This window comes from Mirounga leonina, unplaced genomic scaffold (assembly GCF_011800145.1).
Source record: "Mirounga leonina isolate KUSES-001 unplaced genomic scaffold, KU_Mleo_1.0 Mir_168, whole genome shotgun sequence".
Taxonomy (NCBI): Eukaryota; Metazoa; Chordata; class Mammalia; order Carnivora; family Phocidae; genus Mirounga; species Mirounga leonina.
Genome location: NW_023270426.1, coordinates 31,143,507 through 31,151,996, shown reverse-complemented (window position 1 = coordinate 31,151,996; position 8,490 = coordinate 31,143,507).

Sequence of the window (8,490 nt, the reverse complement as noted above, 5' to 3'; positions counted from 1 at the left end):
CCAGAGTCCTGGAATCGAGCCCCACATCGGGCTCCCTGCTCAACAGGAAGGCTGCTTCTCCCTCTCCCACTCCCTCTGCTTGTGTTCCTGCTCTTGCTGTCTCTCTCTCTTTGTCAAATAAATAAATAAAATATTTTAAAAAAAGAAAATATTTTTCTTCACCCTCCAAATCCACAGAACCACTGCATCTGGCATTCATGTACTTTTTTCCATCAACTAATGCCTACTCAGTACCTACTAAATGTCATCCGGCAAGGCACTAGAAGTCACATAGTTATTAAGTCATAAAAACCAAAGTCAAATGAGGACAGTTTAACTCCAGAGCCTACATTCTTAGCCATTTCACATTATGATCATACAGGAGGCCACTAATAGAGCCAAATGGGTCCATTACTAACCTCTGAAAACACTTTGCTTTTCCTCAACACTACATTACCCCTTCCTCCTGGAACAACTTTTCCCTTTCATATCATTCTTTAATGTACATCTCAAGTACCATCTGATATTCAAAATTTTCATAATAGCTCTCAGGCAAAAATGGATTTTTCCCGTTTCCAAATGCCGGCAAACATTATTTGATACCAACCTTCAATAATGCAAACATGTTTGTTTTTAAAAAAAATTTTTTTTCTTGATGCAAACTTCTTGAAGAAAGGGGATAAAAAATATGTACATATATAATCATGTTCTATCATTGATCTCTTCATTAGCTATTTATCTCCCTACCTGCCAATCATACAAACAATGCATGTTTATAATAGAATTTTTTAAAAACACAGAGCAGTACAAGAGGGATTTACTTAAAAACCCAGAATCCATTATCCACAAATTTGCTATTTTCTATGTTGATATAGTTTTAAAATATGGTCACTCAATTGACAGCATTTTACCAAATGCTTTTTAAACCTGAAATATACTTTCAGTTCCTATCTGTGTCAAGTAACATATATTTTATATGACCATTTTGAATAGTTGTATAGGCATTTTGAATAATTACCATGTTATACAGATTATTATGCAAATCCCCATTTAGAAACATTTAGTTTGTTTCCTTGTTGTTTTGTTATGCAAATAATACTGCCCTTTTGATACAACCCCAATTCTTTTCTCAGGCTGCATTTCTAGAAGTAAAGTCTCTGTGTTTGAATTTGCCTTTTTAAAGGCTTTTGATGCAGGTATCCAGTAAAAAGTCAGGAATCATTTTTTCATATGTGTATTTCCTGTATGTCTTGAATGTAATAGATGCTCAGTAAGCGTTGTTAAAAGTAGGGAGGATAGGATAAATAATTATTGAATTTAATAGAGAGCCTGGGATAAAGTGTGTTTACAGATCTTCCTCTTTTTTTTTTTTTTTTTTTTTTACAGATCTTCCTCTTAAGAATAGAAAACAGGGCGCCTAGGTAGCTCAGTCGTTAAGCGTCTGCCTTCGGCTCAGGTCATGATCCCAGGGTCCTGGGATCGAGTCCCACATCTGGCTCCCTGCTCGGCGGGAAGCCTGCTTCTCCCTCTCCCACTCCCCCTGCTTGTGTTCCTGCTCTCGCTATCTCTCTCTCTGTCAAATAAATAAATAAAAAAAATCTTAAAAAAAAAAAAAAGAATAGAAAACAAACTTTCAGTGTCCACCTTTGTATCCTTCTTTCTTTACCAGTGCTTCAACCAGAGAAAAGTCTGAATTTATTACTTCCCCTGCTGAAATTTTGCTTTTGCATTTATTTAATCAAAAGATATGTCTTTAGGGGCGCCTGGGTGGCTCAGTTGGTTAAGCGACTGCCTTTGGCTCAGGTCATGATCCTGGAGTCCCGGGATCGAGTCCTGCATCAGGCTCCCTGCTCAGCAGGGAGTCTGCTTCTCCCTCTGACCCTCCCCCCTCTCATGCTCTCTCTCTCTCATTCTCTCTCTCAAATAAATAAATAAAATCTTAAAAAAAAAAAGATATGTCTTTGAAAAGTAATAAATCCAATGTTCTAATTTTGCAGGTGGGGACTCTGAGGGCTCACTTACTCTTGGAAGAAATGCTTCCAACATTTCCATGACGTGGTAATGGAGATAGAACTAACGCTTTGATATCTTAATACACTGTGATTTTTCTAGGTTGCTTTTCGTCTTTATTTATCTGTCATGGTGATGGTTGGAAAGCATTTTTCCAAGCACCTAATTTTGAATATTAAGTCCCTTCTCCCAAGAAGTTCCTATTCATACTTATATATCTGCTTGCAAATTAGTTGGTATTAAAAGCATCATAGCAATAATGCCGTTTGTAAAGCTGAAGTCATGATCTCATTGCAATGGTCTTCAACATGTTTTTCTAGACTTAAAAGTTCAACAGGAAAATATATTCCTCTACCTGCCACACAGAATGTCATTTTCCCCATGTGGTAAAGAGGGGAACAAGACAGAATATTAGAAATATCAGCCTAAGGATTAGAAATATCAGAGTTAAGCAGATTGTCATCAACCTGGATAGCATAAATTCGTCATTGTCTTGGAACAAGAATCTGACTTGTTATCTTTATGCTTTCTGCAGTCACCATATGGGATAAAAGATATTTAGGTGGTATCGAAACACATGAAGAGGGGTGCCTGGGTGGATCAGTCATTAAGCGTCTGCCTTCGGCTCAGGTCATGATCCAGGACCCTGGGATCCAGGACTCTGGTATTGAGCCTCGCATCAGGCTCCCTGCTCCGCAGGAAGCCTGCTTCTCCTTCTCCCACCCCCCCTGCTTGTGTTTCCTCTCTCTGTCAAATAAATAAATAAAATCTTAAAAAAAAACCACATGAAAACTGCAGATTTAAATAAAATATTTAGTCCTGTCAATTGGCAAAATAGTTTCAAAGAATCTAAGTATTTGGTATGATGTAGTTTAAGCAATGACTGAATTTGGCTAGTTTTTCCCCAAACATTTTCTGTTGCAAAAACAACGTCTGATACAGAGTTGACATTTGATGGGACAGAGGGGACTTACTTTACCAGAAGTTAATCTTTAAAAATAATCAAATTCTCCTTTTATTTTCCTTCTTATTTATCATGATTCTGTTTTCAAAAATTTATTTTCTCTCTTTTTATTATTTAGCTTCCTTTTTAATTCCCTTTTGTACGATTCCCTAAAGAAATCAATTTAATTTCTTTACTGTGTGCTCAATAAACGTCGATTGAGTGCCAACCTTGTGCCAGTGAGTTGGATTTCCAAGATCATCTAACTAAATGTCTAATGAAAATTTTACAATCAAATTTTTCCTCAAGAAAGTAACTGTTGCTTAAAAAGAGTTGAGGAGATTGAGGAGATAAAACAAGTACATGGGATTTTAGATTAGATCCCATACTAGAAAGATGGTATTTCTGGGACAATTGGTGAAATTTGGATAAGATGATAGATTAGTTAACAGTTACATGTCAATGTTAAGATCCTGATTTTGATGACTGTGCTAAAGTTATGTGAAATGTTAAGATGGTATTTCTTCGAACTATTTTTACTGTTTTTTTTTAAATCAAGTTATTTCAAAATGAAAAAGTAAAAAAAACTTCAAAAAATAAGTACAAAAAAGTCCATTTAGACCTCTTCATCAACATATTTTAAACTAAGTTTTCAGGTAAGATATGTAGATAAAAAAGGCACATCTCAAAATTTTTGTAGTAGGCTAATTTTTGGAAAGTAGAACTGATAATACATTTCACATCGGATAATCTTCTTATATATTCGCTATCATTTGCTGAATCTTTCATTCATTTTTAAACTAGGATTCACAAAGGAGAGAAAACATTTTTCTGACCTTAAAGAGCTCATGTCCTAATAGAGAAGACTATTTGTGAATAAAATAAATGTTGAATTAAGTACATTAATAAAATCCAACAGAAATACTGATGAGAATGCAATGAATCATTGGTGGGGACAATAGATAGAAGTGATTTTGCCGGTGGGAGATTTCTGTATATGCAGGGCTGTAAGAGTCCTTCGGACGGAGAGAATGGGAGCACTTTAATGATGGCGCAGACAGTGGCTGGTGATTGTCTTTCAGATAAATAACAACAACAGCAACAACATCTGAGAGGTCCTGGCTGGCTAGGGACTGTGGGCCACCTGGTATGGGCAATGCCCTGGTCACAGGCGGGTAAAGAATGAATGAGGTGAAACAGGGACACTGCCCACAGATTGGAAATGGACTCGAATGCAAAGCTAAAGAATTTAGATATTACCTTCTGAACAGGTGAAAAGTATCTATGCTTTTAAAGTAAAGAATCAAGTGACAGAAGTTAAATGTTAGAATATTCTTTGGTATCGGTGTGCAGGATATTTGTTGAGTGGATTAAATGTTCAAAAGCATTGAAGTTGTTTCTCCTTATATGTCTTTACAAACATTTTGTGAAAAATATTTAATGTTCAATTAGAAAGGTAAAAGTATAAATGTAGCTTAGTTATTAAAATGTAATCATAAAATTGTCATTTAATAATAGCTAATTTGTATTTAGCGTTTATTATGTGCTAAACACTCTTATGGGCTGTATATAAATTAACTCACATAATACTGAATTAAGTGCTATTATTAGCTAAATTTTATTGATAAACTGAGGCACAGAATACTGAAGTAAGTTACCTAAAGTCAAACATTTAGTGAGTAATAGGGCTGGAATATGAGCCTAAATATTCTTTCTCAAAGCTCGTATTTCAAAAAATAGGCTAAACCGCTCTACCGTATCTCTTTGTATTTGAAGGTATATATGTATTTTTTTGATGTGGGTACTATTATTATTGTTACTATTATTTTTATTGTAGACCTTCTCAAGAACGTTGATCCTGTAATTACTAACTGCTAATACAAACTGCCAGAGGATTCGCTATTCATGAGTCTGGCATAGACTCACTCCGTATACTCAAGTATGTTTACAGAAATTTAGAGCTGTGATTCTCCAATTTTAATGTGTGCCAAAATGACAGGGGGCTTCTTAAAATGAAGATTGCTCAGACTCAAAATCCCTAGATGTCCTGCTTCAATTGATAATGTAATATGTCTGTGTAAGAAGCAGGAATGTGCATTTTATGAAGCATTTGTAGTGATGTTATGAACAAGGTACACAGATCCAGAGTTACTGTACGTTCTGAGTTGCCTGGGATACTATCAGTTTTCTTTTTTATTATCTTTTTGGTATAACTATTATATACACTACTTTCACTTTTAAAATTATCCTGATTTGGAAAATAAATGATATTCACCCCATACTTTTATAAACACTGCCTATAAACTCCTTATAGGGACATGAGACATCTGACTAATTTCAGGAAAATGGGAGGTGATTTTCGAGTCCTTTGGTGCCTCTGCACCCGTGATGACACTCTATGTCAGTGTGTCAGGCTACCATCTCGGCTTCTCACCAGGCTAGCCAAATGACCTCTGAAGTTCTTAACAGAACAGCCACTGGGCCCCTCAGCTCAAGATCTGCTATTGTTGAAAGACAGCCTCTTATGACTGAAGAGGACCCATGAGAGAGTACATACCTGAGAACCTCCTTGGCTTACAGCCTCTGCAATGAGAGAACACACACTGATAAATCACAACAGCTCAGAAGAATTCCAGAATTTAACAGCTAAAATTATCCTTAGTGATTGTCCATTACAACTGTCTTACTTTATGGATGAAAAACTGAGGCCCAGAGAAGGGAAGAAAATTGCTCAGGACACACAACCTCCTAGCCACACAACTGAGCCTGAGGCCAGATTACAAATGCCCAGTACAAAGCTCTTTTTCCTACATTTGGTATTTATGATTTATGTGACTTTTATCCAAGCATGTGGTTCACTTCGTTAGGGTTTATCTTAAAACTGAGCTATTCCTGAAGAAAGGAAGGCAGAGTCTGGATCTATTCTTTGTCAAAGAGGCATATATTTAACCAGAAAAAAAGTTGAAAATTCCAGAATCCAGAAACCATTTGATTGAAAGATAACCAAGACAACTGGCAAACAAGTGCCAATATAATAATATAATACAAAAGAATTTCAAGAACACTTAAAAAAAGTCAGGATTCATCAGCATTCCCCACTAACACTATCCTCCATCGACTTGGAAGATTTCTATGTTTTAAGCACCATATCAAATCTTACATACATTAAGTCATTCCAGTCATCCCAAAGAGAAGCAAGTTGAGCTCTGGGGCAAATAACTGGTCTAAGGACATATACTTCATAAATGGCAGAGCCAGGAGTCAAACCCATGTCTTCCAGGCTTTAGAGCCAAGCTACTTACACATAATCATTTATTGAAAGAAGTCTTAGAACAAGTTAGGTTCACACTCTCTATTTTCATGTGATGAAATAGAGGCCAGGAGTGAGCTGCTCAATATTAAAGAAGAAGATTGTAGCATAATGAGGATTAGAAGTCAAATCTTAGCACACCAGTAGTGGGCACTTTCTACTTCTCTCTGAGTCTCTCTTTCTAATTATCTCTCTACTTTGTTTACCTACTGGGTAAATAAGAATGACTCAGCTTTCTGTAAAATGAAAGCTTCTCAGGAAAATTCTGGCAGTTGAACTCCTTAGATAAGAATTTCTTGAAGGTGACTTTAAATGAGAATTTCTAATTTCACTATAAATTGTTTCTTTGAGGAATGAAGCTTCTGCTGTTAATTGTGGTCTGCTGAGGGGAACAAAATTAATCGGCCTGGAACTCCTAGATTAGCCACTTGGGGCCCATGTGACCTAGGATAGGCCATCTCATCCTATGAGATGTAACATTGTTTTTACGATAGGATAAAACCATCTTTTGTGTAGCATTGTACTGATAATTAAAGTAGCTAGTTTGCAAATAAATGTTCCTTTTCAATTAAAAATGTGATGGGCAGTCACCATCATTAACCATCCTTATCATCATCATTATCATTGTCATCATTAACAACATCACATCAAGACTGCTGACACTAACCAGTCTGGTCCAGAATGTCATTTCTCACACATATAGTACTCACCGGCAAAAAGGAACAGATAGGCCATGCTGACCAAAAGCAGAAAGCCGCCTGATGGCTTCATGGTCAGTGAGGTCTGCAAGATCTGTAGGGAATGTGTTAATAGAGTCCACCACTGTGGATGATCTACAGGCTGTATTTATAAGTGGATTCATATGCATGCATTGAAGTATATACATTTGTCAACCAGCCAGATTCTCCACCCTGATTGTGTAATCTATTTCCCCAGCGATTAGAGACACCAGAAACCAAAGAAGCTTATTTCATGCCTTTTCAAAACAGTCAGGAATAATGGCCAAAAGTGATGGTTAGACAGAATGAAATGAATTACATGTAACACACACAGAATTTGCTCCCATCAGCAGCACATGGTGATAATTGCAATTAAGTCATTTTATTCTAGTTTGCTTTTTGATCTATCTGCCCCCAGCCGAACTTTGGGCCAGAAAGCTTCTATCTGACAGTAACCTAGGATGGTCTGTATAATACATGTACAACATTAACAGTGTTTTGTGTCACAGCTACTAGGACAGTGAAAATGCTGATGGGAGGTATTCTGAGATCGGGGAATTCATTAGGCAGACTAAGAACATAACCCTAATAGTCATTACATTAAAAATCTAGACATGCAAGGTGAATGTGAATTGGAGGCTGTGTCTTTCAATCCCTTGCTTTTAGGCAGCACATGTGTGTTGGTTCTTACTCAATACTTTTCTTCTAGCAAGTTTTTCACAGGTGGATTTTAGTCATTATGTATAAATGCCATCTACACTTACCATCTTCCTCTTTCTCAAACACACAATGTACTAGAGCTCTTGTACTCACTCTTTCCTCTGCCTGGAAAAGTCTTGGCTGAGAAACTTGAATAGTTCCTTTTTTTCTAGAAATATCAGTTCACATATTACTTGCTCAGTGAAGATTTCCCTGACAATTCAAAGTACACCTACCCCAATCAAATTAATTGTGCTTACTGCCTTCTTAGTTCTTTTCAATATCTAAAATTATCTTTCTCATTTCATTATTTACTTGTATATTTTCCCACCAAATAAATACATATCCATACACAGTCATACACACAAATGCAGGCACCTACATGCTAGGATATGAGCTCATGGATCTTTTCCACTACTGTGTCTCCATGTCTCCATACGTAGAACAAGGTCTTGCACATAGAAGCATGTAGAATGATTCTGGTTTTACAAACGTTAACCAATAAAAATTCCTTCCTTCTTTCAAAAATAATAATTGAGCGCCAATTGTTCCAAATATTACCAGATGCTGAAAATGCAGTAAAAACAAAGACAGATTCATAGAGCTTACATTCTTCACTCTTTTCTCAGACACTTGCTGGGTGGAACCTACTGATTCCAGGAAATTTATTAGATTCTGGAAATTTAAAGATGAGTAAGAGAAGTTCACAACTGGAGGAGAAGAAGGCAATTTGATTAATGTTATACACAAATAAGTAGGGGAGCCCTGAGGAAGCACATTCGGGGGGGGGGGGGTCATGGGGGGGGATGGTGGGGGAAAGGCTGAGAAAG